Consider the following 14,094-nt stretch of genomic DNA (forward strand, 5'->3'; position numbering starts at 1 on the left):
CTGCGGGACGCACTGGAGTCAACATGGGCCAGCATCCCTGTCGAACACTTTCAACACCTTGTAGAGTCCATGCCGCGGACGAATTGAGGCTGTTCTGAGGGCAAGGCTGAGAAGAACTTTGAAATAATGTTTGCCTGTGGCTCTGCAGAATCTAGCAGGTCTAAAAATGGAAGTCTCCAGGGATACCAGCTAACTCCAGAATCCCGTTCTGCTGTGATGAAAGGATCTGTGGCATGCTAACAGGAAGTTGAAATGACTCATCAGTGAAAGGTTGCAGAGAGAGAACGAGTAGATCAAGACAAGGTGGTGGCAGAAGAGCGGGAGTGAAAAAAAACGAGTGAGGGCAAGCGGGCACAGAGAGCCTCGGGGTTGAGCTGTGGGTGTCGGGGACGGGGGGGGCAGATGGTAGAAGAAACAAGTGACATGGAGGTAACAAGAGACTGCAGCAGTAGACAGGCCAGGAGGGCATCAGCCACTGTGAATAACACCTCTGACTTATTTTAAGAGGGAGGGAAGAAGAGGAGATTGCTGGTGTCACTATCATCAAGTGCAGGCGATTTGGTTAGCCAGCGTCCTAGGAAAGAGGGTGTAGCCGTCCCAGTGAGGGTTAAGGAGGTTTAGCATTTTTGCTTTGAATTAGATTATACTAATTGTGCTATTATGGTATGCATGATTGCTTTAGCCTTCCTGCAAGTCTGCGTTGACTGGCCAGGCAGAGACAATAATGTACAGTGTTTTGAGTAATCTTTCTGTCGTAGGGCTGAGTCTAAGATAGAACCCTATTCCCTACTACACAGTGTGCTAGTGAACAAGAGCACTCAAAAATAGTAGCCTGCAATATTTCAGACAAACAGATCAACTGATTGATCTCCTTGAGCTAATAACACAAATGAGCTTTCCCGTTCCATCAGTATCATCTCACTGGGTGGATGCAGAGAAGCTGACCTTTAAATTAGGCCCAGAGGGGATCCGAGGGAGACGACCCATCATGTGCCCATCACCAATTGGCTTTTAAAACGACGTCCAGTGGCTTTCCATTAAACAACAATCCATACTGCTGGCCCACAATAGATACCTAATCATCCAAAATCAGAGGTTTGCTGAAATCAGTGCCGAATTGCATCCCATTATCGGTAAGCACTGTACAGTTGGAGAGAGATGCATCACGTCCTCATTCTGATCTATGATAAAGTAAATGTTTTGCCTGGAGGTGTGGAGAGAATAGAGAAGCAAGGCAGGATGTGGCTGGCTAATAACCAGAGAGTCTAATAACAGAGTCTTCTACCTCTGCGGTGCTTCACACGGGAGGTGGTGGTGGCATTTAGCGGTGCCAAGACTCTGCAAGGTGCAACACAAGCATCTGCCTACTCTTAGTCAGTGTTGTTCAGACTGTTCACGGGTTTTATTCTGACGATGTGAACTAGAGAGTTTACGAGTGAGAGGAATTAAATATCAATTTTATACAGGCATGTAATTAAAACACATTGGCGAACGTTATGACAATAACTAACATGCGCTTGTGTTTTACGGTGTTCCCATTGGCTCCACAGATTCCCATATCTCCTTACTGTATAAGGGCTTCTGCTATGATGGTAAAGTTCCAGAAACTTTCCCAAAATTCCCAGGTATTCAAGAAATCACAGTTAGCAGATTCCACAAATCAGGAGGGAATAAGCAGGAAATACAGAATCCTCCAACCAGGATTTCTGGAAAGGTTACCAGATTTTAGCAACCCTAGCTTTTGCCTTACCTCTAACACTGGTTTACTGAAACCCCTAATGCTGGCTAGGCTTTAGCATGAGCGTGTCAAAGTGTTAGTCCTGAGTAAGCCACGGGTTCTCCCAAGACAGGCCAATCACACAGCCAAGGGCTACGAACCTGACAGCAGAGAGCCAATCTCATGGCCAGCCAATTGAACAGAATGTCGACGTCCTCTTCGGGGATGCCCACTCTATTCAAATGGACTGGACTGTGTCACACAATGGTCTACCTTTCCTTCATGACAGTTGATAGGGGTTGATAGGTGAAAGCCATGGTGGGAAGTGGAAACCTGTTCACTCCTTTCATGTATAAGTGGTTATGAAGGACAGGAGATAAGGAGACCGTTTAAGAATATTGGGTCACAGCTACTGTGTGAAGGAAAAGAGACAAGAAAAAAAGGTGGGAATTTTTAAGAGCAGCTACACTGTGGACACAGCCGTTGAGGACTGAGGAGACACTGCTACTGTACTGTGACTAGGGTTGCAAAGGGTCGGAAACTTTCCAGTAAATTTCCGAAATTTTTCCAAGGGAAGATAAGCCCTGGAATTTTGCTTAAATTCATCAAAAAAAGTTAGCTTATAACAGTGAACCTTTTTTGTGGGATAAACATAAGGCAATTCTAGGTCTTGTGGCATATTTTGGTTAAACTATCCACAATTCAATAGCATTGCAACCCTCTGCATGCACAGTGCACTCTTCCATCACATGTACAGATGATTCTCAAGATCTTGCACACTAATGAGATGCTATTGAGCCCACACTACTAAACTGTCTGAGCCAAGGACTACATGCTTTTGGTTAAGTTTTGATTACAATACTGGGTGAGGTGAATATATTTTATATGACATACATGATTTTTTGTTAACTAGTAAATAGTAGCCTACAGCAAAGTGTGTTTAAATCATTTCTAACTTGTTAACAATTTGTTAGTTTTTGCTACCATGTGGGTTGTAGCTTGCTTGAGCCTGCTGAGGAGTGTTAATTCACCCGTTTCCATACAGGTTTCATTTATTTAAAATTCTTACAAAGGCGTTGTTTAATCTAATTGCTTAACTATTTATCTGTACATGGAATTGTATTTGGGTTTTTAACAACAAAAAAAGTAATCTTTACAGGAAAATGCCCCGGGCACTATCTGATGTGTAGAGACATTTCACTGCAGCTAATGTAGAAGGAAAATCTGTGTACATTTGCAAAGTGTCAAATCATATGTGAAGAATGCAACAAAGATGCAGAATCATCTGGCCAAGTGCATAAAGTTCCCTCAGTGCTCACAACAAGCAACCTCTGACAAAAGTCCCTCTGCTTCTATTCGAGGTGAAAATGATGAATCAGACACCTTATCGATAGCAACAGCTCATGGTCCTCCTGGAATAAGAAGTTTTTGACTCAATGGAGGAACGTAGTCAGAGAAAGGCTGATGAATGTCTTGCTCGAGCTGTATATGCAACTGGTTAACCTCTGATGCTCACAGGCAATGTGTATTGGAAGAGATTTCTGAATGTTCTTCGCCCAGAATACACCCCTCCGATCAGATATGCTTTATCTACTAATTTGCTGGATGCAGAGTTCAACAGAGTTCAAGTGAAGGTCAAGCAAATCATAGAGAAAGCAGACTATATTGCAATCATCTCTGATGGGTGGTTGAATGTTGGTAGTCAAGGAATAATTAACTACATCATCTCCACCCCTCAACCAGTATTTTACAAGAGCACAGACACACCGGTCTCTACATTAAAGATGAGCTGAAGGCAGTCAATGACCTTGGAACACAGACGGTATTTGCACTGGTGGCAGACAATTCTGCGAACATGAAGGCTGCTTGGTCTAAAATGGAGGAGTCCTACCCTCACATCACACCCATTGGCTGTGCTGCTCATGCATTGAATGTGCTCCTCAAGGACATCATGGCACTGAAAACAATAGATACACTCTACAAGAAAGCCAAGGAAATGGTTAGGTATGTGAAGGATCATCAAGTTACAGCAGTAACACCCATTGGGGTGGTATTGTGATCAAGTTTGACAGTCTCCTGGAGGGGAATGAGTCTCTCCAAGAAATGGCCATATCACAGTCTGTTGATATGGACAGCCCCATCAAGAGGATCCTCCTGGATGATGTATTTTGGGAAAGAGTGGTAAGCAGCCTGAAACCTATAGCAGTAGCCATTGCACAGATTGAGGGAGACAATGCCATCCTGTCTGATGTTCAGACTCTGCTTGCAGATGTAAGAAGAAAGCCGTACTGCCCTGCCCACTTCACTGATGCGCCAAGCAGAGGAAACTGCAGTTCTGAAATACATAATGCATGAAGACTTCTGCCTGAAGCTCATACACACCGCAGCGTACATGTTGGATCCCAAATATGCTGGCAAGAGCATCCTGTCTTGTGCAGAGATCAACATGGCCAATGGTGTCATCACTACCATGTCTCGCCACCTTGGCCTGGATGAGGGCAAGGTTCTTTGCAGTCTGGCGAAGTATACTTCCAAGTAAGGGCTTTGGGATGGAGATGCAATATGGCAGTCGTGCCAACATATCTCATCAGCCACCTGGTGGAAGGGACTTTGTGGATCTGAGTCTCTTTCCCCTGTTGCCTCAATCATTCTCCAAATCCCACCAACATCAGCTGCCTCAGAGCGCAACTGGTCCTTGTTTGGGAACACACATCGAAACAGGCTGACCAATACAAGGGTTGAAAAATGTGAGGCTTTTTGAGCCTGACAACGAGCCATCCTCAACAAGGTTGGAAAGTGACAGTGAAGATGAGGCCTCAGTCTGCTGTTCAAAAGGTAGACATTGAGGAGGTCCAGGGAGAAGACATGGAAGCAAGAGAGGAAGACAACCAAAGCTTTAGTTTCTAGACTATCATTTTACAGATGCATGTTGAAAACGTTTTTGGGAGATGTGATAGATCATTCAATATTCCCTTTTGTTGTTTAGTGAAATCATCCCATGTGAAGAGTCAATTCATTTATTTAAAGTCCAATTTGTAAAAAAAATAAAATAATGTAAATCCTATTGGAAGGATTTAATCATTTGCAATTATGTCTACTTATGTTTCTGTGTCCATGTGATATGGTAAATATATCCAATGCAAAAAACATCTAAATGGTATTAATATTAATTTGCATATATTCCCGTTAATTCCCAAGGAAAGTTTCCACCTCTGAATATTCCACAAAATGTGACTAAGGCTAGGACAATAATTGTATGGTCATGTAAAAAAAAAAAAAAATATGGACAATAACAGAAATATTAAATAAGAATCGTCATGAGTGTCAAAGTAGTTTTAGGAGTGGGATATTCAACTTTATTTTCAAGTAGATATAGTTCACCCAATTGGTAGCGACCAAAGTAAGTTTTACTATTAACGCAGGCATGAGATATAAGCCTTGATACCAATTGAGCAACGTTTTCATGACCCGAAGAATTCCGGCTGTTCTGGATGCAAAGGGGGGGTCTGACCCAGTACTTGATGGGTGTACCTAATAAACGGTGTGTATAAACGGTGCTGTATCGAATCTCCGTTCAAAATTGTGGGGAGATCAGAGGCAGTCAACAACTGAGGTCTCAAATGTAAACAAAACAATCTCTCGTTACCGTCCCATAGTGGCAGTCAGATAGTGTAGTGTAGTGGCGCTATGGGACAGGAGGAGTACAATCAATGTTGTTTTTCCAGAGGTGATGTGATGCTGTCTGTTTACTTGAGGAAAATTACTATGGGATTGGGACACTCCACTGTCACTGTAGAGAATACTTGACACCTACACAAGGAAAATGACTATGGGAAGATCCACTGTCACACGCACAAACAGGAATACTTGACGCCCAACTGTCTGCGCGACAGAAAACATTCTGCATGAGAATTCAATTTCACTGAATATGCAGCATTCCTCCAAGGTAACTAGTGGTTAAAGAAATGCATTAGTTGACAGAGATAGTGCTCATCGGTCACCATTGTCAAGGAGATTTTCTTGAATCGCTTTGGAAATGTCTTCCACCCTGGGTCACTGTGTGGAAATTGAAAAAAAAGGCCCATGAATTTCTATTTGAAATTCAATACAAAGAAGAAATAGGCCTAACCTTTGGAGGAAAAAGAAACTAAATGTCAAATGGGACGTAAACTCTTCTTAGAGCTTAATATATTTGTACTGAACAAAAATAGCTGAAATAAAAGATCTCAGAAATGTTCCATACGTACAAAAAGCTAATTTCTCAGATTTTGTGCACAAATTTGTTTATATGCCTGTTAGTAAGCATTATTCCTTTGCCAAGATGATCCATCCACCTGACAGGTGTGGCATATCAAGAAGATTAAACAGCATTATTATTACACAAGGTGCACCTTGTGCTGGGGACAATAAAAGGCCACTAAAATGTGCAGTTATGACAAACAATACCACAGATGTCTGAAGTTGAGGGAGCATGCAATTAGCATGCTGACTGCAGGAATGTCCACCAGAACTGTTGCCTGAGAAATTCATGTTAATTTCTCTATCATTAGCCACATCGTTTTAGAGAATTTGGCAGTACGTCCAACCAGCCTCACAACCGCAGACCACGTGTAACCACACCAGCCCAGGACCTCCACATCCGGCTTCTTCACCTGCGTGATTGTCTGAGACCAGCCACCTGGACAGCTGAAGAAACTGTGGGTTTGCACAACTAAAGAATTTCTGCACAAATTGTTAGAAACCGTCTCAGGGAAGCGCATGTGAATGCTCGTCGTCCTCACCAGGGTCTTGACCTGACTGCAGTTTGGCGTCGTAACCGACTTCAGTGGGCAAATGCTCACCTTCCATGGCCACTTCATAGATTAATACAGGTTTCAACAGATTGCAGACAGCGTGTATGGCTGTATGTGTGTTTGCTGATGTCAATGTTGTGAACAGAGTGCCCCATTGTGGCGCTGGGGTTATGGTATGGGCAGGCATAAGCTACAGACTAACACAATTGCATTTTATTGATGGCAATTTGAATGCACAGAGATACCATGACGAGATGCCCATTGTCGTGCCATTCATCCGCCACCATCACTTCATGTTTCAGCATGATAATGTACAGCAACATGTTGCAAGGATCTGTACACAATTCCTGGAAGCTGAAAATATCCCATGTCTTTCATGGCCTGCATACTCAGACATGTCACCCATTGAGCATGTTTGGGATGCTCTGGATTGACGTGTATGACAGCGTGTTCCAGTTCCCGCCAATATCCAGCAACTTCGCAAAGCAATTGAAGAGGGACAACATTCCACAATCAACAGCCTGATCAGCTCTATGCGAAGGAGATGGGTCGCCTGCATGAGGCAAATGGTGGTCACACAAGCTACTGACTGGTTATCTGTACCCAACAGATGCATAACTGTATTCCCAGTCATGTGAAATCCATAGATTAGCATTTCACTGTAAGGGCTACACCTGTTGTATTCGGTGCATATGACAAATAAATTCATTAGGCCCTAATCAAATGTTATGTCAGACTGGTTTCCTTATATCAGTGGTCACCAACCTTGAGTCAAGATCACTTTCGCAGTCAAAAAACACGCAGAGATCTTCCGCTCAGATTTATTTTATTTAAACATGACTTGTAACATTAAGTAGCCACGACAAGCTGCTAATAATAATAAAAATGCAAGGCTATCAATACACTTGGCTACTCATTCGTTGCAGCAGTGCGAGTGGAAGTACGGAGAAACCAATTTTATGTTTTGTAATCGCGTTGAATAAAAACAGTGTTGACAGTGCTGAATAAAAACTTAATCATGAACTCACCCATAAAAACAGCAGCTCTTCGCTGTATTCTTTGACAGTCTCTGTGGTAATAGGTTTGTATCAAACTTTGCTGTGGCCGGGGAAGCTCTGTAGGCACGGTGGTTGAGCTAGCCGATTGGCTAGCCAGTAGGCGCACTTGTTTTAGTCTAAGATCTCCCGGTCCTCCTAGGTAGGCAGAGTTTGTCTTTTCAAACAGAAATGGTTCAGAATGGAAACAATTTGCTTACCCAGTAAGCAAAGCGTTACCGGGTAAGGCAAGTGCACCTACCGCCAACACTGCAACGCAAATAAAGATAAAGGAGTGCAAGCCTTTATCGTTGGCTTTTCTACAGAAATGTTTGTCAATCAACTAGGAATGCCTTGAAGATCAACCAAATCGATCGCCATCGACCAGCTGGCGACCACTCGCTTAGATGAAGTGTAACTCAGTAAAATCTTTGAAATTGTTGCATGTTACATTTATGTTTTTGTTCAGTGTAAATATGTTACTGAAACCGGTTTTGTGATTGTGACCTACATTATCCTCATATTGGCTAACTTAATTGCAGTGGTAATTGACAGGGAAGTGAAATCACCTGTGATAGTAAGCCTGAATGATCCGCTTATTCTACTACAGGCAGAAAGACTGGTGTGCCGACTGTCTTTACCTTTAAAATGAGAGGAAACTAAACCTTTCTTCACGAGCAACGTACATGCAAATGTATCTCAAATGACTAAAAACAGTGTGTGTGCAGTGTTTCCTCTGAAAATAAAGTTAGCAGTGGGTGGGGTCTGTGCATGCAAGTGTGCGCTTGTGTATTTGTGTGTCCATGCATGCAATTTCATCTTGTGTTTAGGTCTTAAAGTAATGTCGGTCTGCTAATACAGGTCTAGTGAAGCCCCAGTGCACGCACTACTTTTGTAAAAAAATATATATATATATCTAATACTGTAAAGTACACACACTAAAGCATAGCCGAGGGAAGTAGGGGTGCTGAGAGTGCTGCTGCACTCCCTGAATATTTATTTGGTTATTATTTATTTTTTTACATTTCAGGGGGTGCTCTAGCACCCGTACTTCCTGCGGCTATGCTTTAGTGTGTGTAAGTACTGTATTTATACTTGGGATATCCCTTTTCAACAGGAAAAGTAACACAATAACTCATTAAAGCTTGAATGACTTGACTTTAGTCACATCTGATGCCCAACAGAGCAGCATGGACACAGCAACAGCAAGTCAGTATTTCCCACAGTGGTCAGCCAGTCACACGAAACTGTAAATCAGTATTTCCCACTGGTCACACACAAGCACAATTTCCCACACTCAAGTAGCATGTCTGTCACTTTAGGCAAAGTGCTGCTGTGGCTTCAAGAGCTGTAGGGGCAGATCTGGGAAGTTTTCTAAATGGCCAAGCAGAAGCAGTGCATAATGCCAAGTCATAATTTCCTTCGAGACCGTCGCCTTGAGCTCAAGTGTATTTAGTGGGACAGCTGGAATTACTATGAGGCTCATAGCTGAGTAGTGGGATCTTTTAAAATATAAATACATATTTAAAGTAAGTGATATGATGTATTATCAGATAGGCCCTAATCATATTGCTTTGACGTTTGAACATTATGCCCAAATAAATGTAATTTCTCTGGAAAAAAGATTGATATACTGGAATGATAAGTGTTTCTTGACTTAAAAGCTTTCAAAAATGCCTTACGTGCAAAAATAGGCTACGTTACCCGCTGAATAATGATTCCACCCGAATAGATTGTATCATGTTATGATGGGCATGGGCCAGATTTTCATTAACCGTCACGTAGTTTATGAGAAGCGAATTAGGCCGTTGACATTATGGATTCCGAACATTCGATTGACAACTGATAGATTAAGTGACAATCACGCACGTGCAATGAACGGCTATACATATTGATTTCAACAATCGCACTGACTGGACGTTAGTCTTCGTTTGGGTGTGAAGACCCAAAGACAAGTGGCATAGGTAGTATACCGCAGTAGGAACATGCAGCTTGACTGTAGCCTATCATTCATCAATTGAAATAACCGAAGAAAAACATCACGTTTCATTACATAGCATAACATTGACAAATATCAATGCAGTCGTGTCGATGCGGACGACAACGTGCAGAAGGCGGAGTGTGTCCGGCGCGGGTAGTCGCGTAGCACTAGCAGCATGCCCTGATTTTCTTGCCTACCATTTTCGACAGTGCACAGACCATCACTTGTGTGCTGCCTGCTAGCTCTAATTTTGCGTTATTTTCAGCCATTCTCTCGAACGTGGTGTCAACTGATATATACACACAAACACTTAGCACTGCCATCCCTCCAAAACATTATGTAGGGTAAAAAGCGCTTCTCACCGTGCAATTCTCTCCCCATTTCTCGCTCGAGCGAAAGAGCCGCTCCAGCATTCGTTGACGTCACACGCCCCACTCTGCAGCAGAAATACAGTAGGCTTGCAATAGAACGAGAGGGCGCACTGGGAGAGCGAAGGAGAGAAAATAAGGCTGTTCGAGCACGAATAAAGATTTCTGCCCACCGAAATCTAGAAGATGAAAGACATCCCTCTACCTGTGTGATTCCCAAGGAGCTTTCATACCTGTGAACACAGGACAGAAAAACACGATCATTCCCTGGAGAACTAGGATTTGAAATGAATGCATGTATACAGAGAAAAATCCTACAAACTTTATTTTTTTATAACATTTTTTAAAGCATGTCAAAGTAGGCCTAGTCAGTGCAACTGCATCTACTAGTGATAATCATCACTTATGTCATCTATAATGGGCTCCTCACTTTATTTCAACCAATCAAATGTGATTTGATCAACAAACCAATCAGTAATAAATGTATCAATGAGATTCTCTCTTTTTTTAAAGCGCCTGTATAAACGGGTAGGCAACAGCCACGAAGTCACCGGCTAATTAATGCACTATAAAAATGAACAGCTAATGCAAGAGGACTAGGAGTCCTTGAGTATGGACGTGAGGTGTCTGTCGAGGAGTCATGCTCATAGGGGACACAGGGCCATGTGCCCCCTCAGGTGTCCTGGTAACAGGACGTCCTGGTATTTTTTGTGTGTGAAATGTTTAGTTGTGTCTCTGTAATGCTACTAACCACCTAGTAATTTTATGAAGTTGGCTTTAGCTAGCCCAGTTTGGGGACCTATCTCCCAACTAGCTACAAGAAGCCATTTCAGGCTATTATTATTATTTTTCACCTTTATTTAACCAGGTAGCCAGTTGAGAACAAGTTCTCATTTACAATTGTGACCTATTAGTCAAGTTAGAGTAGCTAGTTTGTCTAACTAAGCTGGCATGCCTGCTGGCAAGGTTGGTAGACTTTAGAAAAGCAAGCAATTACCAAATGTACTGAATAAGACTCACATTCCTTTCTAATCTTTTACCCAGATTTTAGCAGAGATGCAGAGCAGCATATTTAGTTTCTTTAACTAAATAATCACCAGTCAGCTTCAAGATGGCCACCATTGTTCCTGTGCCCAGGAAAGCAAAGGTACCTGAACTAAACAACTTCTGTCACCATGAAGTGCTTTGAGAGACTAGTCAAGGATCATATCACCTCTACCTTACCTGTCACCTTAGACCCACTTCAATTTGCTTACCGCCCCAATAGGTCCACAGACGACGCAATCACACTGCCCTAACCCATCTGGACAAGAGGAATACCTATGTAAGAATGCTGTTCATTGACTATAGTTCAGCATCCAACACCATAGAACCCTCCAAGCTCATCATTAAGCTCGAGGCACTGGGTCTGAACCCCGCCCTGTGCAACTGGGTCCTGGACTTCCTGACGGGCTGCCCCCAGGTGGTGAAGGTAGGAAACAACACCTCCACTTATTGTGGGAAGCTTGTGGAAGGCTACGCGATACGTTTGACCCAAGTTAAACAATTTAAAGGCAATGCTACCAAATACTAATTGAGTGTATGTAAACTTCTGACCCACTGGGAATGTGATGAAAGAAAGAAAAGCTGAAATAAATCACTACTATTATTCTTGCATTTCACATTCTTAAAATAAAGTGGTGATCCTAGCTGACCTAAGACAGGGAATTTTTATTAGGATTAAATATCAGGAATTGTGAAAAACTGAGTTTAAATGTATTTGGCTAAGTGGATGTAAACTTCTGACTTCAACTGTATATACACAACTTAATCCCTGGCCACTTTAATAATGTTTACATATTTTGCATTACTCATCTCATGTATATACTGTATTATATCTTAGTCTATGCACCTCTGACATTGCTCATCCATATATTTATATATTCTTAATTCCATTCCTTTTCTTAGATTTGTGTGTATTGGGTATATGTTGTGAAATTGCTAGATATTACTTAGATATTAATGCACTGTCAGAGCTAGAAACACAAGCATTTCGCTACACCCGCAATAACATCTACTAAACACGTGTATGTGACCAATCAAATTTGATTTACAGACAGCTCAAGTGTTATGCTTAGAAATGCATAAAAAAATTAAGATACATTTTTTACATCAAATGAAGCATAATGATAATGGCTCTAGATTGCAGGAAAAAGCAGTTTCAGGTGTTGGAGAATTTTTCATTTTTCAAACTTTTTGATGGGGGTGGTGGGACTAGTTTGTTGTTGTGCATGGTGTGTTATCTGCCTGTCTGTCACTTTGTGCAAGTGCACCATTAGCAAATTGCTACATGGTTAGGGAGGGTGACAGACAGGAATCTTTAAAAGAAAAGGGCAATGGAGAAGTTAACTATTTAACCTACTCCATCTTATAAAAAAAAAAAATGTACTAGTCCAATCCAGTTGTCTATCAAGAAATTCTCAAGGATTAATCCTCTGCTACCCTTGTCATTTCTCATCATTACAATCATTTTCCTTTACATATCGAAAGAAAGCCCTAATGCTGGGTGGCATTCATTAGTGTACGCCAGGAAAACGTAAACAAGCATTACTCAGTCCCTTGCTGTTTGTCTGTTTTATTCAACGTGGTGCCTAGTGAATGCAACCCTGGTGCTTATTGTTCCCAATACGGGTGCAGCCAGGACACAGTGTGCAATCAACGTGCAATACAATGCATTTATGATACTGCAGGTGCTGCCTGTCAGTGTGCGGTCTGATGTTTTGATCAGGGGGGGCTAAAGCACCATCTTGTGGCCAAATGAGAAGACTGCACTCCATCGTTCACCACATCGAAGGGAAACGCCACAACTTTTCAACCTCATTTTCATTATTTCCAGCACAATACCAGTGTCACGTGTTTCTATGTTTTGTAGGAAAAATATCTGAAGTTAAATAGTTCTACCTGATGACATCTTCAAAAGTTAACATTTCAAAAACGGATTCTCAAATACTGAGGTTTGTGGTGACTTTGGGAGCAAGAAATACCCTTCCTTGGGCTAGAAACTGGTTGCAGGGTTTGAAAATCACTTTTTTTTTTTTTTACATTTAATCTTACCTTGTGATGTCAAAGAGAAGCTTTTTTTCTTTAACAGATAGAAACACGCATGTAGACCCTGGTTTGGTGCTGGAGATGATGAATATGAGGTTGACAGTCAAGACTGTCTGGAGCGCTTCAGAGATGGGTCGTACTCAGGAATGAAATGGACGCAAATGTGCTGAAACGGGGAGGGACTATCTGAACTTGTCCAATAAGAAACCCTTGTTTTCGTTTTCCGTTGCAAAACGTTTTGCCACACTGTGCATTGGCTGCTGGGTAATATTATCACGTACACTCAAATACATAAATTACCTTTAGGGGATATTAATGGTATATTGTATGTCCCAATACAAATCAACCCACTATAGTTCTCAAGGATGTCCTATGCATTATGTATGGAATAGGGTGCCATTTGGGATGCCGCCAAGGGGAGAATCCTGGTGGTGTTCAAGTGGCAGTTAGCCAGAAGATTCCGACACTACCTTTACGCTTGTTTACACTGAGCTGCACTGGGGTCGGAATGCCATCAAGGTTAGATTAAGACACTGTGGAGCCGGCGCGAAATCAATGCGGGGGTGGGATATGACACTGTACTCCAAATTGTACTTTTATCCAAAATGATACATTGAGAAGATTGAAATACTGAGTTTTTCCAGAAAAATTGCCCTTTTTGTCCTCATGCTAGCAAGAGAAGCCACCGCAGCCATTTTGGAATGGCAGTGTAAGCCAATCAGCTCTTTTGTTGTTCAATGCAACACGTCTTTGTCAGTGTTCGAATAAAACCTTAATTGCTTGGATTAAATTAAGATGAAGCTGTACCAAAGTTCCAAGACAATGATGTCAACAAAGTATTGTGACAGATTTAGATCAGACACTTCTCCCATCCGTTCCTTTCATTCAGTTTTCTTATTAGAAACGACGGCCCCATTGGCTGCTGGGTAATAGTAGGGCTGTGAACCTTTATTGTCTCTTGATTGGCTGATTGAGACATGCTGTGCTTTGGTCTGCCTTCATCATTGCGCAAACAGCCTCAGCTGGTGTAGATATTATTAGTATCGGTTTGCATAGCAACCATAATAATAAATAATATATGCCATAACACATGCTTGACATTTCAACACACTGA

The 14,094-nt window shown here is 42.0% G+C and overlaps 1 protein-coding gene across 1 annotated transcript in view; it reads right to left on the minus strand.

Moving 5' to 3' along the window:
* Positions 1-10,105, minus strand: part of LOC139578953 (F-box only protein 41-like) — a 106,199-nt gene extending 96,094 nt beyond the window's left edge. Inside the window, exon 1 of the mRNA XM_071407109.1 lies at positions 9,888-10,105. The gene's annotated coding sequence lies outside the window, so the exon portion shown is untranslated. The remainder of the gene's footprint in view (positions 1-9,887) is intronic.
* Between the last annotated feature and the right edge of the window lie 3,989 nt (positions 10,106-14,094).

This window comes from Salvelinus alpinus, chromosome 6 (genome assembly GCF_045679555.1).
Source record: "Salvelinus alpinus chromosome 6, SLU_Salpinus.1, whole genome shotgun sequence".
NCBI classification, from domain to species: domain Eukaryota; kingdom Metazoa; phylum Chordata; class Actinopteri; order Salmoniformes; family Salmonidae; genus Salvelinus; species Salvelinus alpinus.